At 40.7% G+C, this 24974-nt stretch overlaps 1 long non-coding RNA gene across 1 annotated transcript; it reads right to left on the bottom strand.

The window, feature by feature from the left end:
- Positions 1-6683: 6683 nt before the first annotated feature.
- Positions 6684-8023, bottom strand: LOC133132201 (uncharacterized). Its single transcript, XR_009709089.1, has 3 exons — positions 7874-8023; positions 7446-7679; positions 6684-6967 (listed from the first exon to the last, which is right to left on the bottom strand). It is a non-coding gene; the product is annotated as an uncharacterized LOC133132201 (long non-coding RNA).
- Between the last annotated feature and the right edge of the window lie 16951 nt (positions 8024-24974).

The raw sequence follows: 24974 nt of genomic DNA, 5'->3' as shown, positions 1-24974 counted from the left end.
AGATGTGATGAAGAGGTTCAGCAGTTTTTCAGACCAAATGTCAGAATGGGTAAGAAAAGTGACTTTGACCGAGGAATGATTGTTGGTGCCAGGCAGGGTGGTCTGAGTATCTCAGAAACTGCTGATCTCCTGGGATTTTCATGTACAATAGTTTCTAGAGTTTGCAGAGAATTGTGCAAAAAACAAAAAACATCCAGTGAGCAGCAGTTCTGCAGACAGAAACGCCTTGTTAATGAGAGAGGTCAGAGGAGAAGGGCCAGACTGGTCAAAGCTGACAGGAAGGTGACAGTAACACAAATAACCACACATTACATCAGTGGTATGCAGAAGAGCATCTCTGAACACACAATGCGTCAAACCTCTAAGTGGATAGGCTACATTGGCAGAAGACTTAATAAGTCTAAAAAAATAAGTTGAATAAATACCTAATAATGTGCTCACTAAGTGTATATACAGTACATAGAAGTCATTTGTTGTCATGAGAGTGATTGAACACTAGGCGGCGCTGTTAGCCCACTTGCTCCAGTGGACCCACTGTCCCCTCCAAAAGTACTGGAACAGCGAGGTCAATTCCTTTGTTTTTACTATACACTGAAGACAATTGGGATTGAGGTCAAAAGAGTTTGGAATCTCAACTTTTATTTTCTGGTATTTTTTATCTAGATTTGTGAAACAACTTAGAACATATCACCTTTTGTATCAGACCACCCAATTTTCAGGTGAGCAAAAGTACTGGAACATGGGCAGGTGTTTCTTGTTGCCCAGATGTGTCCTGTTAGATTGATCGGTTAAATAATAAATAGTTCTGAATGTCTACTCTTGGTTTTAGCCTTGGGTTTTGCCTGTGAAGACTGCATTAGTGCAAGAAAACATGAACCAACATGAAGACCAGAGAGCTGTATTTGGCCATTTTGAACCTTATAAAAGAGACCATTGTATATTTTCTAAAGAACTACATGATATAAAACATTGTAAAAAGTCCATATAATATTTTCTAAAGAAATTATCACACTCTGTGAATAACATTCAAAATTAACTTTAAAAACTAAATTATTTTAAAAGGTTTTGAAGCTGAAAACAAAACAAGTATATTTTGTTTTATTTATTTAGATTTATTTTATACATTCACTGCCAAAACATGTAATTATTTGAACAAATGACATCTGCAATAAAATGAAACTTCATACATTTTCTTCAAGTTCTGGTTGTCAGGGCCAACCGTGAATAAATCACAGAGTCTTCCTCAGTAGGCAGGGCTTCAGTCTAAATGAAAGAACGTTTTAAAAGGCTTGCAGCCACAGATATGGCATTACATACTTACAAGACATGCAAAAAAAACATGTGTTTTTGTTTTAAATGAATGAATGAATGAATGAATGAATGAATGAAGAGGTAAATGAATAGTACTTACAGCACAGAGGGCTGCTCTACAGTCATCAGTTTCTGTTGAAAGATAGAAGAAAGCGGTGGATGAACATGCCGTGTAAAAATACATTTCAACATTTCCCTCTTAGCCCCACAGTCTGGCCAGTGCGGTCAGATGGCAGCGTAGCGCAGACAGACATGCAGACAGACATGCAGACGGACATGCAGACGGACATGCAGACAGACATGCAGACAGACATGCAGACAGACATGCAGACGGACATGCAGACGGACATGCAGACAGACATGCAGACAGACATGCGGACAGACAAGCAGACAGACATGCAGACAGACATGCAGACAGACATGCAGACAGACAGACACGCAGACAGACATGCAGACAGACATGCAGATGGACATGCAGACGGACATGCGGACAGACAAGCAGACAGACATGCAGACGGACATGCAGACGGACATGCAGACAGACATGCAGACAGACATGCAGACGGACATGCAGACAGACATGCAGACGGACATGCAGACAGACATGCAGACGGACATGCAGACAGACATGCGGACAGACAAGCAGACGGACAAGCAGACGGACATGCAGACAGACATGCAGACAGACACGCAGACAGACACGCAGACAGACATGCAGACGGACATGCAGACAGACATGCGGACAGACAAGCAGACGGACATGCAGACAGAAAGGCAGACGGACATGCAGACATGCAGACAGACAGACACACAGACAGACATGCAGACAGACATGCAGACGGACACACAGACAGACATGCAGACAGACAGACACGCAGACAGATGGACACGCAGACAGACGGACACGCAGACAGACGGATATGCAGACAGACATGTAGACAGACATGCAGACAGACATGCAGACAGACAGACAGACATGCAGACGGACATGCAGACGGACATGCAGACGGACATGCAGACAGACACGCAGACGGACATGCAGACAGACATGCTACCTTTTCTCTTTTTAAAATGCAGTGCTGCGTAGTTCACTGCATCTTCATTCGGGGTTCCTTCAGCACCTGAAATAGACAAATACATTTTTTAAGCATTTTTAAAGCCAGTGCACAAATAACTGTGTAAAATACAATTTCATTATAATTTTATAATTAAATATAATTAGAATGGTAAAAATACAATTTCACCCTCTCCAAAGAGTATATGTAATATTTCACAAATTATTACTAATATGATTCATGATAAATTATGATTTTAATTATTAATTATTTTGCAGATTAGCTGATTTTTATATCAGAAAAAATTGTCTTGGGTGGCAAAAAAATTTAATGTAGCTCATTTGTGCGGGAAATACTTCTGTTTTTATTTTTTAGATGCAAGGCAGCGTGAAGCACAACTCCTTCATTATTGCTTTGTTCCTCAGCTTGAGCTGAATTGTATTTCCAAAACACAAATAAATGCTTTTTTAACACTTGTGAACACATCACTGTGTAAAAATACTATTTCTCATGGTTTTCACACATCCCTTCTGTGAGATGCTCCCCTCTGCTCCTTTGCTCGTGTGGTGTAAACACACATCCTCATGTGGGTTCCTGCGTACAGCACTGTGCTGGTTCTGGTCCCGTCTAGATGCTGCATTTCTGCTCATGTCTCCTGGTAAAATGCAGTCTCCACGTGTATTCAGGTGTCAGTGCTGTGCGTCCGCTAACTGAGGAATGAACCTGTTTTACTTGAGATTGTATTAATGTGTAACTGTGTTGTGCCTTTGTATTGTACTGAACATTATGTTGTACTCTCTGCCTGCTCCTCCCTTGGCCAGGGCTCCCTTGTAAAAGAGACTCACCTGGTTAAATAAAGGAGAAATAAAATAAATAAATAAACCGTCTCTGGCTGCTGGCTAGCCTACCTCTGCCGGTCACATTTTGCCCTTTATACGTGAGCACTGAAGATGGTTTTCTGACTGCACTGTATGTTTACTGCACTTTTCGTTTTGGCACCTTTCTGTTTTCACCCAATAGTAGTAGTACTTTAGTACTTTATTTGATTTATCTCGGTTTTTGAATTTTTCCTTTTTTGGAGTGCAAGTGTTTTCTTGGTTTTCATGGACATTGACTTCAGAACCACACACCCATCATCCTGAGCATTACTGTGATGCAGATATCGTATCTATTCTGTTTATCAATGCAGGGAAAATACTACCTTTGTTCTTTTTAAAACGAACGGAAGCATACTGGACAGCCTCATCGTTTTGGGTTTGTTCAGCACCTTGAAGAGAGAAGAACAGACAGGAAACAAAAATTAATGCATTTAACGCCACAACGCTTTTGTACACAACACAGTGTGAAACAAATAAGATCCTAATGCGGCTACACTGGGTCTCCAACCACCCACCCCAGTCAAGCAAATACAGCACTATACTGTAAACTACAAAGCAAAATTCCTATTAACAAATTGTAGCTTTTATTTTTTATCTTTACCCAGGCACAAAGTGAATACTGCACATCTGACTATCTATGATTGGATCATATTTTACAGGAAAGACTTACTGCCTCACAAAAAAAATCAAATGCACAATTTTAACATAACCCGGGCCCCTGTTTATATGCCACACACAAACACACTGACACACACGCAGATGCTGAGATACATATACACACATACACAAACACACACTGACACACACTCAAATGTGATACATACACACACATACACACACACACTGACTCACACTGACACACACTCAAATGTGATACATACACACACATACATCTTGCACATACATCAGGTTCTGTTATGCAGGGGGGAACAGAGGAACCAGAAGCAGACGGGGGTGCAGAAAAATGGCGATTTAATTACAGCAGGGGCAGACAGAGCAGAGTCGAAAAACATGCCAGGGTCAAACCCAGGGGGTCCGTCCAAAAATGCAGAAGTACAGAATCCAACAAAAGAAGAAGAGTCCGGGGAAGCAGGCAGGGGTCAAAACCAGAAAACCAAGTTCAACAGAAAACCAGATAACCAGAAAACCAAGGGCAAGGACTCAGGAACAAGGGCAGGGGCAAGAAAACAAGGAGGCTAGAACTGGGGGATGGAAACAAGGGCTCGGGAACAGAACAGGACAAGACAAACTAGCAGCGTGCAACTGAAAAGGACAGGTATAAATACACAGGGGAATGAGACAAACTAGGAGTGAGGGCGGTCTAACAAATAAACATCAGGTGAGACACATGAAAGGGTAATAGGACAATAACGAGGAAACGGGGAAACGGGGAAACGAAAACATGCAATACAAACGGCTCCGGACTAGAGAGTAGACAATTGCAGAGAATCAGGAGATGCAGAGATATAGAGAGACAGGTGCGAATACTTCGCTGAAACTAAGCAAGTCATCAGTGACAGAATAGGGAGGCGGAGTTACAGAACAGAATTGAAACTGGAGATGCGTTAGTAAGTTAGTTAAGTGATTTAAATTACAAATACCCAAAACTAGTGAATGTTAGTTTGTTAGTTTGACAAACATATTAGTGTGTTAGTATAATTAGTACTGTACAAATTCTATGTTAGTTTGGATTAGTATATTAGTGCTATGTACAAACATGAAATGGAGAGAAAGCAGGAAGTAAGGAATGTAAGATTGGAAGGAAGACTGAACCCCGGAACTACCGTAAACACCCGAATAGTGGGGCACGCAGACAGGGTAGTGACTGGGCTAGTAAACATTCAGACTCAGACATCACAGGGGAAGACGAGTGCAAAGACGAATGAATATAAACAGAACACCAGACATGAATATGAAAAATAATAAATTACAAGAATGATGATAAAAAAACAATGATAAACTAACACACAGAACACAGGAACATAACAGGTACAGAACACATAATTGATCATAATTGATTAAATATGCTGGCCAAAATGAGATAAAAGCATCATGAAGTAAATAAATGAGGCTTGCATCGCATGACAAATATTAAAAATAAATAGTGCTGTTCCTTACCTTCATGTCTCCGATGTCTCATTTTTATATAGATTATGAGCACAGTTGCAAGGCACAGGAGAAGACCAGTGAAACAGACTAGTGGAAGATAATATGGACTGATTCCTAAATTTAAAAAAAAAGATGAATTATTCACAAACATAGGCTAGGTGCACACACACACATGCATACAGTACAAATGTACACACAACATGAAACCCATTTGACAATTTATCTGTCTTCTGTTGCATACATTCAGTTTGTTGTTTAGAGAAAAACAGATTATTTTTGGGATTGGAATGACAATACATGCATGCATACTGTCCATACATTCATGCATACATACATGCTGAACAATATGTACACACACACACCTGTAGTTTCTGTTTGGTGTGTGACAGTCCCTCCCTCACCTCCAGCAGAGAGCCCAGTGGGTTGGTTGGTTTGGTTGGGTTGGTCGGGTTGTGTGGGTTGGTCGGGTTGCGTGGGTTGCGTGGGTTGCGTGGTTTGTGTGGGTTGCGTGGTTTGTGTGGGTTGTCTCTTTATCGTCAGGTTTAACGGCAGCAGGGCTCGAAGACGGTCCTTGTAAAACACGGCACACACCCAAGCGCTCCGCTTCAGCGTGGCGTTTCTCACCGAGAGAGCAAACTGAATCCCGAACCCGTCAGCGCTGGCGAACTTCTGCTGACTTTCCACCTCTATCCACAACAGTCTGGTGCCCTCTTTCGCTTTTGAAACGTTACAAACCACGGAGCCATTTTCTCCCTCCATGAGCTCCGCAGGTTCCTGGTACACTGAGGACGCAGACAGGCACAGCGATCTCACTGAAGATGGCCACATAGCATAGATAGCAGAGGCAGGATGCATCTGGACAATACAGCTTCCTTTACAGTTTAAGGATGTAATGTTGGCTACATTCATCAAGTAGACAGACCCGTATGACAAATCAATACACAGTAAACTGTTTAGACGTAGATAGACCCGTATAAAATGTTAATACACAGTAAACGGCTTAGTTTTAGATAGACCCTTACAGAGAATAGATAGAGCCCAATAAGGATCACAAAATTAAAGTTAAAACTGAATTAAACACTGGACATTTAAATTCCACAAAATGGCATTTGTTCTTAATGAGCAAGTACATTACCTACGAGCATTCATGAAATAGAAAAGGGATTTACTGAGAGATGAATTGAATGTTCATTTTCATCATTTTTAAATCTTTACATCTTACTACATTTTAAATGCATTTCTGCAGTTCTTAAATAAGCATAACTCTGGAGAATGTACAATGCCTGACATTACCATCAACTGTAATTATTTCATAAGTGCATGTTCCGTAAATTCCGCGGTCTTTACACACAACGCATCGGTAGTGTCCATGGTCTTCCCAAAGCAGCGGGGAGATGCGCAGCTCAAATTTGTTGTCAGCCCAATTCTTTACTTCAGACCGATTTTCAATGAGCGCAAGATCCGTGCCATGCCGTTTGCAGGAATCTCCTTCAGAAGCCGTCTGTTCCCGCCTCCAAATCCCCTCAAGCTTCGCACCGGACAGAGCTTCACAAAAGAGCTGCAACGGGCCCGTCTTAGGGCGTCTGAACAATTCAGGTGTGAGATTTTTTACACCTGGAAAAAAATCACAAACACTTTTACATACAGTATATATGTACAGTTAATATACAGCGGCTTCAGAAAGAATTTAGAATCCTTCACATTTTGCACACTTTATTGTTTCATTTTAAATGGATAAAATTGCCGTATTTGCCAATCAATCTACACGCAATAAGGCAAAATGGCAAATTGAAAACAGGTTTTTAGATACTTTTGCTAATTCATTCAAAAATAAAAAACTGATATTTCTCATTTAAATAAGTACTCAGACCCATTGCTGTGGCATTCCAAATTGTGTGCAAAAAGTGATGGGGTCTGAATACTGAATATTATTACAGTAAAAATGACATTCAAACGTAACGCATACACTCAGCGAGCACTTTATTAGGTATTTATTACACTTAATTCTTAGACTTATTTTTTAGGCTAATGCTGTAGCCTCAAAATTACTTGAACGATTATTTAACCGCTTTTCAGCTCAGATTGTGTTTACCTTCTTGTATTTCCAGTTTCACCACAGATTTTTTATCTGTTTCATTGACACAATAGTACAGACCCTCGTTCATCTTCTGAAAATTTTCCACCAGCAGATACGCAGTGCTCTCCAACACCAACGTCTGGATGTTACTTCCCGGTGTCACGTTCCATTCCCACGTTGGTTTAAAACTCGTCTTTGATGGGCAGCGTAACGTGGCGTCCAATCCCCTTGCTACTCGGACGACTTCAACTAGTGGATCAAACATTCAAATTGTTATCATGCATTCACTAATAATTCAGCCAATTACATGTTCAATACACGCTCCAACCAATTCTTGAAATCGGATGAAAATATTGTGCATTTCAAAACCTGAAAGCTTTTCACAAGAGATGATCACTAATCTGAATCCTGTTAATCCTTCAGATTCTCGGATCATAACTCACCTTTGGCAAGAACGTGAACATATCCTGGTGAAAAAAACAACAGAATCCAGCAGCCGATGGTATAACGAGGAATCATTGTCCCAAACTGAAAGAAATTCTCTTGGTGTGATGGATTATGGGTAAGGCGCAGTATGCAGCGGAACACCACTCAGCAGGAGGTGGGCGCAGTAAAATCATTTCTCGCGCTCAGGGATATGTATTTATATATTTATACGTCACAGAAACAACACTTCCTTTTATAGCCCGACAAACCAAACAAAAACACACACAAAAAGCCTGCTTGTCAACCATTGACTTCAAAAGCAAAATGTACTTTTGGCAGCAAAGTTTAATTTATAAGTTTGTATTTGAAATTGTATTTCTGTTTAGGTTTGCAGTGGCTGATTCATATTCTTGATTTTTAACTTCAGGCTATGGGCTGATTAAGACTAAAATTAGAAGCAAAACCACTGCAGAGGAAGTGATTGGCCAACCAGGCACAGAAACAAAAGCAGAAGTACAAAAATATTTGCCAAAGTTATTGAATTCATATTTCTCAGCGATGTAAAAGAGTAATCTATAAGAGTATGCTCAATGTCAAATGGACATTCACCCAAGTAAACTCAGGTGAGGTTAAAGTTATTTTCTGTATTAAGCACAATCTGCACCAGGACTTAGCAGTTGGGAAAAAAGACTGTTAACTAGACAAGCTAATAATGAGAAATTCAGGATGATTGCGTGTTAAATATGTGTAAAGGGCTGTATATAAAACAATGGAACACATGTTGCACTACAGGTATTTGGCATACGGCCTCATCCAGAGCGACGTACAACAAAGTACACACTCAGAACCAGGGACAAGTGCGCTGAAAGACCCTTGAGGTTCCAAGTTCCAAGTGCTAGAAGTGTACATGTATAATTACCAAAGATTATGCCGTTCCACAGTTACATATTTAAGTGTGAACACAGAAATTAATGTTGTGTAAACTTATTTTCTGAGGGAGACAGACAGGGGTACATTCTTGTTGCACCAAGCATATTGTCACGTTTCATGTTTGTCATGTCATGTTTGATGTTTAGTCATTGTCTTAGTTACGTTATTGTCATGTCACGTATTATGTTAGTCTAGTCTAACCACGTTTTTATGTTTTATTTCTTGCTACATTTCATTTTCATGTCATGTTACGTTTCATGTTTAGTTGTTATGACTTACTTGTTAGTCTTGTCTTGCCACGTAATGTAGTTTATTCATGTCACATTTCGCAAACCTATGTCACGATTTATGTTGTTTCATGTTATGTTCCATTCATTGTTTAGCATACACTTTTTTGTGTCTTTCTGCATTCATGCTTTCTCTCTCTCTTTCTGTCACTCACGCTTCCCTAATTGTTTCAATTTCCCTTATCTTCTTACTAATCTACTAACTTTATATCAGGATTGGGTCATACTAACATTCTGACCATGTGTTCATTTTTACCTTACGTTTCTTGTGCATGTCATTTACTAATTTACTGACGCTAGGGCAGGATAGGTTTATTACTAACCATTACTACATTTTACATTTACATTTACATTTACATTTTAGTCATTTGGCAGATGCTTTTAATCCAAAGCGACTTACAAGTGCATAGGTTCGACCATAAGTCAAAGCATCACATCCAGAAACTAGCAAAATACACATGAAATGCTGTTCTAAACATAGTTGTGATCATAAGTGCATTTTTTTTTTTGGGGGGGGGGGGGGGTTAGACAAGGATAGGGATATCAGAAAGGAGGGGCAGGGGAAATCAGGAGGGAGGACTAAGGTAGAGTTTGAAAAGGTGGGTTTTGAGTCTGCGTCGAAATAGGGGGAGGGATTCTGCTGTTCTGACAGTGGTAGGCAAGTCATTCCACCACTGAGGAACCAGAACGGAAAACAGGCGTGAACGTGCAGCTCGACCGCCAGGTGCACGTAGAGAGGGAACCGTAAGGCGACCAGAGCTGGCAGACCGGAGTGGTCTAGCTGGGGAGTAGGGAGTGATCAGGGATTGTATGTAAGGTGGGGCAGTCCCCTTAGCAGCCTGAAATGCCAACACTCGGTCCTTGAAATGGATGCGTGCGGCAATAGGAAGCCAGTGGAGGCCAATGATAGCATAATGAGGCATAATTATCTTGGTAACTTGTCAATCCTCCACACCTGATTTCCATTCTCATGCTGCTCTCAAGCTAATTGTCTGCACCTGTCTACACCTGCATATAAGCTCAGTTTCAGATCAAGTCTTATAAATCTGCAAAATTGTTGCCCTGCCTATCGACCCTGAGTCTGCCTACCGTCCGCCTGTACTTCTGCCCCGCTGACAGCTTTCCTGGCTACTGGACTTTTTGCATGGGGTACAGATTACGAGACCGCTTTCTCCCTCGATACTGTACTTCGGTTTTGGCCCTGACGGGACTTCATCACATCCCTTTTGTCTGAGTCGTGCATTTTGGGTCCAACCCCCCACACCCGTTTCACATATGGTGTGTGCCGTATGTATTAGACAAACACTATGTTGTGTGCTGTTTGTATCAAACACTATAGTGTGTGCTGTATGTATCAGACAAACACTATGGTGTGTCCTGTGTGTATTAGACAAACACTATGGTGTGTGCTATATGTACTCCTACTTTTGCATGCGATTATCTAATCAGCCAATCGTGTGGCAGCAGTGCAATGCATACAATCATGCAGTTCATTCAGGACCACTCTTGCCTGCTACAATAGAGATTTATTATAACATTAAGGAGTAGGTTACTTAACAATAATCTTTGACGGAATGGCTTAGTTCGGGGGGCTACATCTCGACTGGTAATATTAGTATATCAAACAGCAATTTTTAAACCCCCCCGAAAAGGCCAGCAGCAGACATGACAGTTTTTACAGCAATAACATGGGAGCAAATTCAGTGTAAGAGGAAGTGGGTGCAGGCAACTGGAGCCAAATCTCACCCATGGATGAACAAAGACATTTTACAGGAAATAAGCTTAATGAACATTACATGACAGCAGCCATTTCACAAACACACTTATCCTGAGCGACACAGAAGGGGAGAACATCACAGTGATGGAAGTACAGATGTCGGACTGGAGATCAACAGCGCCACCTACTGGATACGCCCTGAAACTAAACAACAACAAACACAGAAAAAGAGAATAAAAGCACACCGCTTCTGGGTCTCCACATGACAATGCTAGCCAATAACCAGGCTCATAACAAAACAGAGGTCCTGTCTCAGCTCCTCAGTAATGGAATGTTCTAGATGCACTTTAATCTAGAAAAGCTATAGCTACCCCTATCTGAAGAAAACAATAGACAATACAATTCAAGTTAAAATGTCAGTTATCACATTAAGATGCATAGATGTACCGGTTACAGGATATGCCCTCTGCAATCAGCTCTGAATGAGGAATGTGGATTACATTTGGTTAATTTGTTATTCATTGTATTAATCTTGGGTGCAGTTTACTTGTGTACGTTCATTTTTTTCTTCCGAAATATTTTCTCTCTCAGTATTCCACATTTGTACACTCAGTGAGCACTTTATTAGGTACACCAGTACACCATCATGTTAATGGAAATATTTCATCAGCCAATCATGTGGCAGCAACTAAAGGCATAAAAGCATGCAGATGTGATCAAAAGGTTCAGCAGTTTTTCAGACCAAATGTCAAAATGGGTAAGAAATTTGACTTTTACCAAGGAATGACTGTTGGTGCCAGGCAGGGTGGTTTGAGTATCTCAAAAACTGCTGATCTCCTGGGATTTTCATGTACAACAGTTTCTAGAGCTTGCAGAGAATTGTGCAAAAAACAAAAAAACATCCAGTGAGCAGCAGTTCTGCAGACAGAAACACGTTGCTGAGGAGAGAGGTCAGAGGAGAAGGGACAGACTGGTCAAAGCTGACAGGAAGGTGACAGTAACACAAATAACCACACATTACATCAGTGTTATGCAGAAGAGCATCTCTGAACACACAATGCGTCAAACCTCTAAGTGGATAGGCTACAGTGGCAGAAGGCTTAGTAAGTCTAAAAAGGAAGTAGAATAAATACCTAATAATGTGCTCACTAAGTGTATATACAGGACATGGAAGTCATGTTGTCATGAGAGTGATTGAACACTAGGCGGCGCTGTTAGCCCACTTGCTCCAGTGGACCCACTGTCCCCTCCAAAAGTATTGGAACAGCGAGGTCAATTCCTTTGTTTTTACTATATACTGAAGACAGTTCAGTTGGGTTTGAGGTCAAAAGATGTACCTGAGACAACAGATTGGAATCTCAGCTTTTATTTTCTGGTATTTGTTATCTAGATTTGTGAAACAACTTTAAAAAAAAAAGTACTGGAACATGGGCAGGTGTTTCTTGTTGCCCAGATGTGTCCTGTTAGATTGATGGGAATTGATGGGATTGATGAACCAACATGAAGACCAGATAGCTGTATTTGGCCATTTTGAACCTTATGAAAGAGACCATTGTATATTTTCTAAAGAACTACATTATATAAAACATTGTCAAAAGACCATATAATATTTTCTGAAGAACTTATCACACTCTCTGAATAACATTCAAAATTAACTTTAAAAACTAAAATATTTTAAAAGGTTTTGAAGCTGAAAATATAATATGTATATTTCGTTTTATTTATGAACAGAAAACTCTTTAACAGACATAATAGAAAACAACTCATAAAAGATAAGTCAATTAAGCAATTATTTATGAAATCTAAAGGCAAGAGCTTTATTGATACATTCCTTGCATTCAGCTGGTGAAAGGCACTGTTTGTGTCCCTCAATAAAAAAAGAATCACTGCTCCTTCACTGCCGAAATTATTTTAGGTTTATCTTTATGTCATTCCTTTGCATAAGTGGCCACTTCCCCATTTCATTAAAATACCACATTTCTACATCAGCAGATGAACCACAGATAAGTTCCTCATGAAGAGTTACCCGAAAGGCTTAACTTAAAAAACAACATGTAATTACTTGAACAAATGACATCTGCAATAAAATAAGAATTTATACATGTTCTTCAAGTTCTGGTTGTCAGGGCCAACCCTGAATAAATCACAGAGTCTTCCTCAGTAGGCAGGGCTTCAGTCTGAATGAAAGTACGTTTTAAAAGGCTTGCAGCCACAGATATGGCATTACATACTTACAAGACGTGCAAAAATAACATGTGGTTCTGTTTTAAATGAATGAATGAATGAATGAAGAGGTAAATGAATAGTACTTACAGCACAGAGGGCTGCTCTACTGTCGTCAGTTTCTGTTAGATGATTCTGTTTCTGTTCTGTTTCTGATAGACAAAGCGGTGGATGAACATGCCGTGTAAAAATACATTTCAACATTTCCCTCTTAGCCCCGCAGTCTGGCCAGTGCGGTCAGATGGCAGCGTAGCAAAGACGGACACGCAGGCGGACACGCAGACAGACAGACATGCAGGCAGACAGACATGCAGGCAGACAGACATGCAGACAGGCAGACAGACAGACAGACAGACAGACAGACATGCAGGCAGACAGACAGACAGGCAGACAGACAGACAGACAGGCAGACAGACAGACAGACAGACAGGCAGACAGACAGACAGACAGACAGGCAGACAGACAGACAGGCAGACATGCATGCAGACAGACATGCAGACAGACATGCAGACAGACATGCAGACAGACATGCAGACAGACAGACATGCAGACAGACATGCAGACGGACAGCACAGACAGACACGCAGACAGACATGCAGACAGACATGCTACCTTTTCTCTTTTTAAAATGCAGTGCTGCGTAGTTCACTGCATCTTCATTCGGGGTTCCTTCAGCACCTGAAATAGACAGAAAACACAAATACATTTTTTAAGCATTTTTAAAGCCAGTGCAAAACTGTGTAAAAATACAATTTCATTATAATTTTATTATTAAATATAATTAGAATGGTCAAAATACAATTTCACCCTCTCCAGAGTATACGTAATGTTTCACAAATTATTACTCATATCATTCATTATTAATTATTTCGTAGCTGATGTATTTTTTTATTTTTTATATCATAAAAAATGTGCTGTAGCACATTTGTGCGGGAAATACTACCGTTTTTCTTTTTTAGATGCAAGGCAGCGTGAAGCACAACTCCTTCATTAGGGCTTTGTTCCTCAGCTTGAGCTGAATTGTATTTCCAAAACACAAATAAATGCATTTTTAACACTTGTGAACACATCACGGTGTAAAAATACAATTTCTCATGGTTTTCACACATCCCTTCTGTGAGATGCTCCCCTCTGCTCCTTTGCACGTGTGGTGTAAACACACATCCTCAACATTATGTTGTACTCTCTGCCTGCTCCTCCCTTGGCCAGGGCTCCCTTGTAAAAGAGACTCGCCTGGTTAAATAAAGGAGAAATAAAATAAAGAAATAAACCGTCTCTGGCTGCTGGCTAGCCTACCTCTGCGGGGCACATTTTGCCCTTTATACGTGAGCACTGAAGATGGTTTTCTGACTGCACTGTATGTTTACTGCACTTTTCGTTTTGGCACCTTTCCGTTTTCACCCAATATTAAAGTACTTTATTTGATTTATCTCGGTTTTTACATTTTTCCTTTTTTGGAGTGCAAGTGTTTTCTTGGTTTTTATGGACATTGACTTCAGAACCACACACCCATCATCCTTATCATTACTGTGATGCAGATATTGCATCTATTCTGTTTATCAGTGCAGGGAAAATACTACCTTTGTTCTTTTTAAAACGAACAGAAGCATACTGGACAGCATCATCGTTTTGGGTTTGTTCAGCACCTTGAAGAGAGAAGAACAGACAGGAAACAAAAATTAATGCATTTAACGCCACACCGCTTTTGTACACAACACTGTGGAAACAAATAAGATCCTAATGTGGCTACACTGGGGCTCCAACCACCCACCCCAGTCAAGCAAATACAGCACTATACTGTAAACTACAAAGCAAAATTCCAATTAACAAATTTTATCTTTTTTTTTTTTTACTTTACTCAGGCAGAAAGTGAATACTGCACAGATGACTGATCTATTATTGGATCATATTTTACAGGAAAGACTTACTGCCTCACTAAAAAAATCTAATGCCTAATTTTAACATAACCCGGGCCCCTGTTTATATGCCACACACAAACACACTGATACACACGCAGATGCTGAGATACATATACATTACATTACATTATTGGCATTTGGCAGACGCTCTTATCCAGAGCAACGTACAACAAAGTGCATACCCATAACCAGGGATAAGTTCGCTGAAAGACCCTGGAGGGAAGTACAATTTCAACTGCTACCTGTACAACAAAGATAAGGACATGGGCCTTTTTTTTTTTTTTTTGAACAAACAAACAAACAGAGCAAAAGTGACCAAAGTTAACTATCCAAACACTGCTTACCTAGCCAACTAAAAATACCGATACACAAAGCAAGTCACAGAGACAACAATTAAGGTTCACAGGGAGGTAGGGAGGGATGGGGAGAGGTGCTGCTTGAAGAGGTGTGTCTTCAGTTTGCGCTTGAAGGGTGGGGAGAGATTCTACAGTTCTGATCTCAACGGGGAGTTCGTTCCACCACCGTGGAGCCAGAACAGACAGTAGTCGTGAGCGTGAGGTAGAGGTTCTGAGAGGGGGAGGTGCCAAGCGGCCTGTGGAGGCTGAACGAAGAGGTCTGGCAGGGGTGTAGGGTCTGATGATTTTTTGCAGATAAGCTGGGGAAGACCCTTTAACTGCTTGGAATGTTTTGAATTTGATGCGAGCCATGACAGGCAGCCAGTGGAGGGAAGTAAGCAGGGGGGTGACGTGTGAGTATTTGGGAAGGTTGAAGACCAGACGAGCTGCTGCATTCTGGATGAGTTGGAGGGGTCTGATGGCGGACGCTGGGAGGCCAGCCAAGAGGGAATTGCAGTAGTCCAGGCGGGACAGAACCATCACTTGGACCAGGAGCTGGGTCGAGTAGGGGGTGAGAAAGGGGCAGATTCTCCGTATGTTGTATAGGAAGAACCTGCAAGACCGGGTCACTGCCGCAATGTTCTCGGAAAGGGACAGTCTGCTGTCCATCACCACGCCGAGGTTCCTTGCACTGGGTGACGGCGTGAGTGTGGTATCCCCGAGGGAAATGGAGAGATCTAGATATACACACATACACACACACACTGACTCACACTGACACACACTCAGATGTGATACATACACACACACACACACAAACACACACACTGACACACTCAGAGGCAATGCATATATACACCTTGCACATACATCAGGTACAGAATACATAATTGATCATAATTCATTAAATATGCTGGCCAAAATTAGATAAAAGCATCATGAAGTAAATAAATTAGGCTTGCATTGCATGACAAATATTAAAAATAAATAGTGCTGTTCCTTACCTTGATGTCTCCGGTGTCTCATTTTTATATAGATTATGAGCACAGTTGCAAGGCACAGGAGAAGACCAGCGAGACAGACCAGAGAAAGATAAAATCGACTGATTCCTATATTTAAAAGAAAAGATTAATAAGTCACAAAAATAGGCTAGGTGCACACACACACACACGCATACAGTACAAGTGTACACACATCATGAAACCCATTTGACAATTTATCTGTCTTCTGTTGCATACATTCAGTTTGTTGTTTTGACAAAAACCTTTCGGTATTGGAATGATCAACATTAACAATACATGCATGCATACTGTACGTACATTCATGCATACATACATGCTGAACAATATGTACACACACATACGTGTAGTTTCTGGTTGGTATGTGACAGTCCCTCCCTCACCTCACCTTGTCTCTTTATCGTCAGGTTTAACGGCAGCAGGGCTCGAAGACGGTCCTTGTAAAACACTGCACACACCCAAGCGCTCCGCTTCAGCGTGACGTTTCTCACCGAGAGCGCAAACTCAATCCCGAACCGGTCAGCGCTGGCAAACTTCTGCTGACTTTCCACCTCTATCCAGAACAGTCTGGTGCCCTCTTTCGCTTGTGAAACGTTACAAACCACGGAGCCATTTTCTCCCTCCATGAGCTCCGCAGGTTCCTGGTACACTGAGGACGCAGACAGGCACAGCGATCTCACTGAAGATGGACACATAGCATAGATAGCAGAGGCAGGATGCATCTGGACAATACAGCTTCCTTTACAGTTTAAGGATGTAATGTTGGCTACATGCATCAAGCAGACAGACCCGTGTGACATATAAATACACAGTAAACTGTTTAGTTTTAGACAGACCCTTACAGAGAATAGATAGTGCCCAATAAGGATCACAGAATTAAAGGTAAAACTAAATTAAACACTGGACATTTTATGGAAAAGCATCTAAATTCCACAAAATGGCATTTGCTCTTAATGAGCAAGTACATTACCTGCGAGCATTGATGAAATAGAAAAGGGATTTACTGGGAGATAGAATTAAATTTTCATTTTCATCATTTTAAAATCTTTACATCTTACTACATTTTAAATGCATTTCTGCAGTTCTTAAATAAGCATAACTGTGGAGAATGTACAATGCCTGACATTACCATCAACTGTAATTATTTCATAATTGCATGTTCCGTAAATTCCGCGGTCATTACACAGAACGCATCGGTAGTGTCCATGGTCTTCCCAAAGCAGCGGGGAGATGCGCAGCTCAAATTTGTTGTCATTCCAATTCTTTACTTCAGACCGATTTTCAAAGAGCGCAAGATCCGTGCCATGCCGTTTACAGGAATCTCCTTTAGAAGCCGTCTGTTCCCGCCTCCAAAACCCCTCAAGCTTCGCACCGGTCAGAGCTTCACAAAAGAGCTGCAACGGGCCTGTCTTAGGGCGTCTGAACACAGGTGTGAGATCTTTTACCCCTGGAAAATCACAAACACATACATATACATATACATATACAGTATACACGTACAGTTAATATACAGCGGCTTAAGAAAGTATTTAGAATCCTTCACATTTTGCACACTATTTATTTTATTTTAAATGGATAAAATTGCCGTTTTTGCCAATCAATCTACACGCAATAACCCAAAATGGCAAATAGAAAACATGTTTTTAGTTATTTTTGCTAATTAATTCTAAATATAAAACAGATTTTTCTCATTTAAATAAGTACTCAGACCCATTGCTGTGGCATTCCAAATTGTGTGCAAAAAGTGATGGGGTCTGAATACTGAATATTATTACAGTAAAAATTACATTCAATCGTAACGCATACACTCAGCGAGCACTTTATTAGGTATTTATTACACTTAATTTTTAGACTTATTTGTTAGGCTACTGCTGTAGCCTCAAAATTACGTGAATGGCTTTTCAGCTCATATTGTATTTACCTTTCTGTATTTCCAGTTTCAACCCAGATCTTTTATCCGTTTCATTGACACAGTAGTACAGCCCCTCGTTCATCTTCTGAACATTTTCCACCAGCAGATACGCAGTGCTCTCCAACACCAACGTCTGGATGTTACTTCCCAGGTTGACGTTCCATTCCCACGTTGGTTTAAAACTCGTATTTGATGTGCAGCGTAACGTGGCGTCCAATCCCCGTGCTACTCGGACGACTTCAACTAGTGGAACAAACATTTCAATTGTTCTCATGCTTTCACTAATAATTCAGCCAATTACATGGTCAATACACGCTCCAAACAATTCTTGAAATCAGAAGAAAATATTGTGCATTTCAAAACCTGAAAGTGTCGGGATCGGGAAAGGCACCAGCGGACTCGCGCCCCCTCAACGGGTTCCTATTATTCTTATGCAGAACCCACCCACCACAAGGAGCTCAGAACGAAGCAGGTAAAGGGCAAAAGCTTTATTTTATTTATTCTAACAATAACACAGAGCACGCCACAGACTCGCACCAACCCCACCTCCCTTCGACTTCCCCACTACTCCTACAACAAAAAAAACCAAGAAAGAACAAGAAACCCAAACGAACTGAAAAGAATAATCAACACGCTATAAATTCTTTTAAACCCCGTTTCGTTAGGCAAACAGGAAACAGCTGCATCACGCCCCCAAAACCCGGCAGCCAGCACGTCACACGCGCGTTGATCAACGTGCAAGCCGAGACCCACTGAACTGGCAAATCCAGCCCAGCTACCAGGGTCCTGGCACTAGCTTTTCACAAGAAAATCTGAATCTGAATCTGAATCCTGTTAATCCTTTAGATTCTCGGATCATAACTCACCTTTGGCAAGAACGTGATAATATCCTGGTGAAAAAAACAACAGAATCCAGCAGCCGATGGTATAACGAGGAATCATTGTCCAAAGGAAATTCTCTTGGTGTGATGGATTATAGGATAGGCGCAGTACGCAGCGGAACACCACTCAGCAGGAGGTGGGCGCAGTAAAATAATTTGTCACTCTCAGGGATATGTATTTATATATTTATACGTCACAGTAAGAACACTTCCTTTTATCACCCGACAAACAAAACAAAAAAAACTCAAATACAGTCACAAAAAGCCTGCTTGTCATCAATTGACTTCAAAGGCAAAATGTACTTTTTGCAGCAAAGTCTAATTTATAAGTTTGTATTTGCAATTGTATTTCTTTTGAGGTTTGCAGTGGCTGATTCATATTCTTGATTTTTAACTTCAGGCTATGGGCTGATTAAGACTAAAATTAGAAGCAAAACCACTGCAGAGGAAGTGATTGGCCACCCAGGCACAGAAACAAAAGCAGAAGTACAAAAATATTTGCCATAGTTATTTCTCAGCAATGTAAAAGAGTAATCTATAAGAGTATGGTCAATGTCAAATGGACATTCTCCCAAGTAAACTCAGGTGAGGTTAAAGTTATTTTCTGTATTAAGCACAGACGCAATCAGCACCAGGTCTTAGCAGTTGGGAAAAAAGACTGTTAACTAGACATGTTAAGAATGAGAAATTCATTACATTACATTACATTACATTACATTACGTGGCATTTAGCAGACGCTCTTATCCAGAGCGACGTACAACAAAGTGCAGATCGATCACAAGAACAAGTGCAAAAGTAGACCTGAGAGGACAGTACAGTTCCGAGTCCTAGTGTAAACATACAGAAATTCAGACCCTTGAAGAGTACAATCAACTTTCAAACTAGCATACCTCATTTTCATGTCATGTTACGTTTCATGTTTAGTTGTTATGATTTAATTATTAGTCTTGTCTTGCCACGTTATGTATTTTATTCATGTCACATTTAGCAAAATTGTTATGTCACGAACAGGATGATTGCATGTTAAATACGTGTAAAGGGCTGTATATAAAACAATGGAACACACGTTACACTACAAGCATTTGGCATACGGCCTTATCCAGAGCGACGTACAACAAAGTACACACTCATAACCAGGGACAAGTGCGCTGAAAGACCCTTGAGGTTCCAAGTTCCAAGTGCTCGAAGTGTACATGTATAATTACCAAAGATTACGCCATTCCACAGTTAAATATTTAAGTGTGAACACAGAAATTAATGTTGTGTAAACTTATTTTCTGAGGGAAACAGACAGGGGTAGATTCTTGTTGCACCAAGCATATTGTCACGTTTCATGTTTGTCATGTCATGTTTTATGTTTAGTTATTGTCTTAGTTACGTTATTGTCATGTCACGTATTATGTTAGTCTAGCCGAACCACGTTTTTATGTTTTATTTCTTGTTACATCTCATTTTCATGTCATGTTACGTTTCATGTTTAGTTCTCATGACTTAATTATTAGTCTTGTCTTGCCACGTTATGTATTTTATTCCTGTCACATTTTGCAAAATTGTTATGTCACGATTTATGTTGTTTCATGTTATGTTCCGGCGGCACGGATGGTGCAGTGGGTAGCACTGCCGCCTCACAGCAAGGAGGTCCTGGGTTCGAATCCCCGTCGGCCGGGGCCTCTCTGTGCGGAGTTTGCATGTTCTCCCCGTGTCTGCGTGGGTTTCCTCCAGGTACTCTGGTTTCCTCCCACAGTCCAAAGACATGCACGTTTGGCTGATTGGAGAGTCTAAATTGCCTGTAGGTATGAATGTATGAGTGTATGAGTGTGTGAGTGAATGGTGTGTGTGCCCTGTGATAGACTGGCGACCTGTCCAGGGTGTATTCCTGCCTTTCGCCCAGTGTATGCTGGGATAGCCTTCTGCTCAGACATATGGTCATTTCTAAATAGAAAAACTTAACGGAGAAGTAATATTATCCACAGGCTTTCATAGATGCGTGCGTACTGAATTTGGAGAATGACATAAATTCTTTGGTTCTTTTTCTGCCAACATGGAGAATTTCCACAATACGCCTACACCCTAAATACTTAAAACCAAAGCCTACAGTATATTAAGTATTTAAATATATTAATTATAGTGAATATGACACATATTATTTATTGTTTCGTATGTTATGTATTTTAATATATAATATACATTTCTTGGACAGCAAATATATCTAGATTTTTTAACATTTCTGAAATTTTTTATTATTTTTGAATGATTGAATTTGCACTTCATTGTATGTTGCTCTGGATAAGAGTGTCTGCTGAATGTCTGTAATCTAAATGTAATGTAATGTCCCTTGTAGTGTGGGTCAAACTTATAAGTTACCACCACACACCACACACACCACACACACCACACACACCACACACACCACACACACCACACACACCACACACACACACACACACACACACACACACACACACACACACACACACACACACACACACACACAGTTTCTCCGCTTCTGGGTCTCCACATGACAATGCTAGCCAATCACCAGGCTGATAACAAAACAGAGGTCCTGTCTCAGCTCCTCAGTAATGGAATGTTCTAGATGCACTTTAACCTATAAAAGCTATAGCTACCCCTATCTGAAGAAAACAACAGACAATACAATTCAAGTTAAAATGTCAGTTATCACATTAAAATGAATAGATGTACCATTTACAGGATATGCCCTGTGCAATCAGTTTTGAATGAGGAATGTGGATTACATTTGGTTAATTTGTTATTAATTTTATTAATCTCGGGTGCAGTTTACTTGTGTATGTTCCCTTTTTTCTTCCGAAATATTTCCTCTCAGTATTCCAGATTTGTACACTCAGTGAGCACTTTATTAGGTACACCAGTACACCATCCTGTTCAGGGGAATATTTCATTAGCCAATCATTTGGCAGCAACTAAAGGCATCAGCAGTTCAGCAGTTTTTCAGACCAAATGTCAGAATGGGTAAGAAAAGTGACTTTGACCAAGGAATGATTGTTGGTGCCAGGCAGGGTGGTTTGAGTATCTCAGAAACTGCTGATCTCCTGGGATTTTCAAGTACAATAGTTTCTGGAGTTTGCAGAGAATGGTGCAGAAAACAAAAAAACATCCAGTGAGCAGCAGTTCTGCAGACAGAAACGCCTTGTTAATGAGAGACGTCAGAGGAGAAGGGCCAGACTGGTCAAAGCTGACAGGAAGGTGACAGTAACGCAAATAACCACACATTACATCAGTGGTATGCAGAAGAGCATCTCTGAAAACACAATGCATCAAACCTCTAAGTGGATAGGCTACAGTGGCAGAAGACTTAATAAGTCTAAAAAATAAGTAGAATAAATACCTAATAATGTGCTCACTAAGTGTATATACAGTATATGGAAGTCATTTGTTGTCATGAGAGTGATTGAACACTAGGCGGCGCTGTTAGCCCACTTGCTCCCGCAAAAGTATTGGAACAGCGAGGTCAATTCCTTTGTTTTTACTATACACTGAAGACAATTGGGTTTGAGGTCAAAAGCTGTACATGAGACAACAGCTTTTATTTTCTGGTATTTTTAATCTAGATTTGTTAAAAAACGTCAATTAAGCAATTAAATGGTCCGTTATGAAATCTAAAAGCCAGAGCTTTATTGATACATTTCTTGCATTCAGCTGGTGAAAGGCACTGTTTGTATCCCTCAATAAAAAAACGATCACTGGTCCTTCACTGCCGAAATTATTTTAGGTTTATCTTTGTCATTCCTTTGCATAAATGGCCACTTCCCCATTTCATTAAAATACCACCTTTCTACATCAGCAGATGAACCACAGATAAGTTCCTCATGAAGAGTTACCCAAAAGCCTTAACTTAAAAAACAACATGTAATTACTTGAACAAATGACATCTGCAATATAATGGAGACATTTTCTTCAAAGTTCTGGTTGTCAGGGCCAACCCTGAATAAATCACAGAGTCTTCCTCAGGAGGCAGGGCTTCAGTCTAAATGAAAGAACATTTTAAAAGGCTTGCAGGCACAGATATGGCATTACATACTGATAAGACGTGCAAAAATAACATGTGGTTTTGTTTTAAATGAATGAATGAATGAATGAAGAGGTAAATGAATAGTACTTACAGCACAGAGCGCTGCTCTACAGTCGTCTGTTTCTGTTGAAAGATAGAAGAAAGCGGTGGATGAACATGCCGTGTAAAAATACATTTCAACATTTCCCTCTTAGCCCCGCAGTCTGGCCAGTGCGGTCAGATGGCAGCGTAGCGCAGACAGACATGCAGACAGACATGCAGGCAGACACGCAGGCAGACATGCAGACGGACATGCAGACGGACATGCAGACGGACATGCAGACAGAAATGCAGACAGACATGCAGACAGAAATGCAGACAGACATGCAGATGGACATGCAGACAGACATGCAGACAGACACGCAGACGGACATGCAGACGGACATGCAGACGGACACGCAGACAGACATGCAGACAGACATGCAGACAGAAACGCAGACAGAAACGCAGACAGACATGCAGACAGACACGCAGACAGACATGCAGACGGACACGCAGACATGCAGACAGACATGCAGACGGACACGCAGACAGACATGCAGACAGACATGCAGACAGACAGACATGCAGACAGATAGGCAGACAGACATGCAGACATCACACGCAGACAGACATGCAGACGGACATGCAGATGGACATGCAGACAGACACGCAGACAGACATGCAGACAGACACGCAGACAGACATGCTACCGTTTCTCTTTTTAAAATGCAGTGCTGCGTAGTTCACTGCATCTTCATTCGGGGTTCCTTCAGCACCTGAAATAGACAGAAAACACAAAAACATTTTTTAAGCATTTTTAAAGCCAGTGCACAAATACCATTCTAAATATAATTAGAATGGTAAAAATACAATTTCACCCTCTCCAAAGAGTATACGTAATATTTCACAAATTATTACTAATACGATTCATGATAAATTATGATTTTAATGATTAATTATTTTGCATAGTTGCTGATATTTTTATTTTTTATATGGTAAAAAATTGTCTTTGATGGCAATATACTGTAGCTCATTTGTGCGGGAAATACTTCTGTTTTTATTTTTTAGATGCAGGGCAGCGTAAAGCACAACTCCTTCATTCAGGCTTTGTTCCTCAGCTTGAGCTGAATTGTATTTCCAAAACACAAATAAACACTTGTGAACACATCATGGTGTAAAAATACTATTTCTCATGGTTTTCACACATCCCTTCTGTGAGATGCTCCCCTCTGCTCCTTTGCACGTGTGGTGTAAACACACATCCTCATGTGGGTTCCTGCATACAGCACTGTGCTGGTTCTGGTCTCGTCTAGATGCTGCATTTGTGCTCATGTCTCCTGGTAAAATGCAGTCTCCACGTGTATTCAGGTGTCAGTGCTGTGCGTCCGTTAACTGAGGAATGAACCTGTTTTACTTGAGATTGTATTCATGTGTAACTGTGTTGTGCCTTTGTATTGTACTGAACATTATGTTGTACTCTCTGTCTGCTCCTCCCTTGGCCAGGGCTCCCTTGTAAAAGAGACTCACCTGGTTAAATAAAGGAGAAATAAAATAAATAAATAAACCGTCTCTGGCTGCTGGCTAGGCTACCTCTGCTGGGTACATTTTGCCCTTTATACGTGAGCACTGAAGATGGTTTTCTGACTGTACTGTATGTTTACTGCACCTTTCGTTTTGGCACCTTTCTGTTTTCACCCAATATTAAAGTACTTTATTTGATTTATCTCTGTTTTTGAATTGGAGTGCAAGTATTTTCTTGGTTTTTATGGACATTGACTTCAGAACCACACACCCATCATCCTTAGCATTACTGTAATGCAGA

The sequence above is a fragment of the Conger conger genome, chromosome 7 (genome assembly GCF_963514075.1).
Source record: "Conger conger chromosome 7, fConCon1.1, whole genome shotgun sequence".
Lineage (NCBI taxonomy): Eukaryota > Metazoa > Chordata > Actinopteri > Anguilliformes > Congridae > Conger > Conger conger.
The sequence above is the reverse complement of the archived record's forward strand: the minus strand, read 5'-3'. Positions and strand labels throughout refer to the sequence as shown.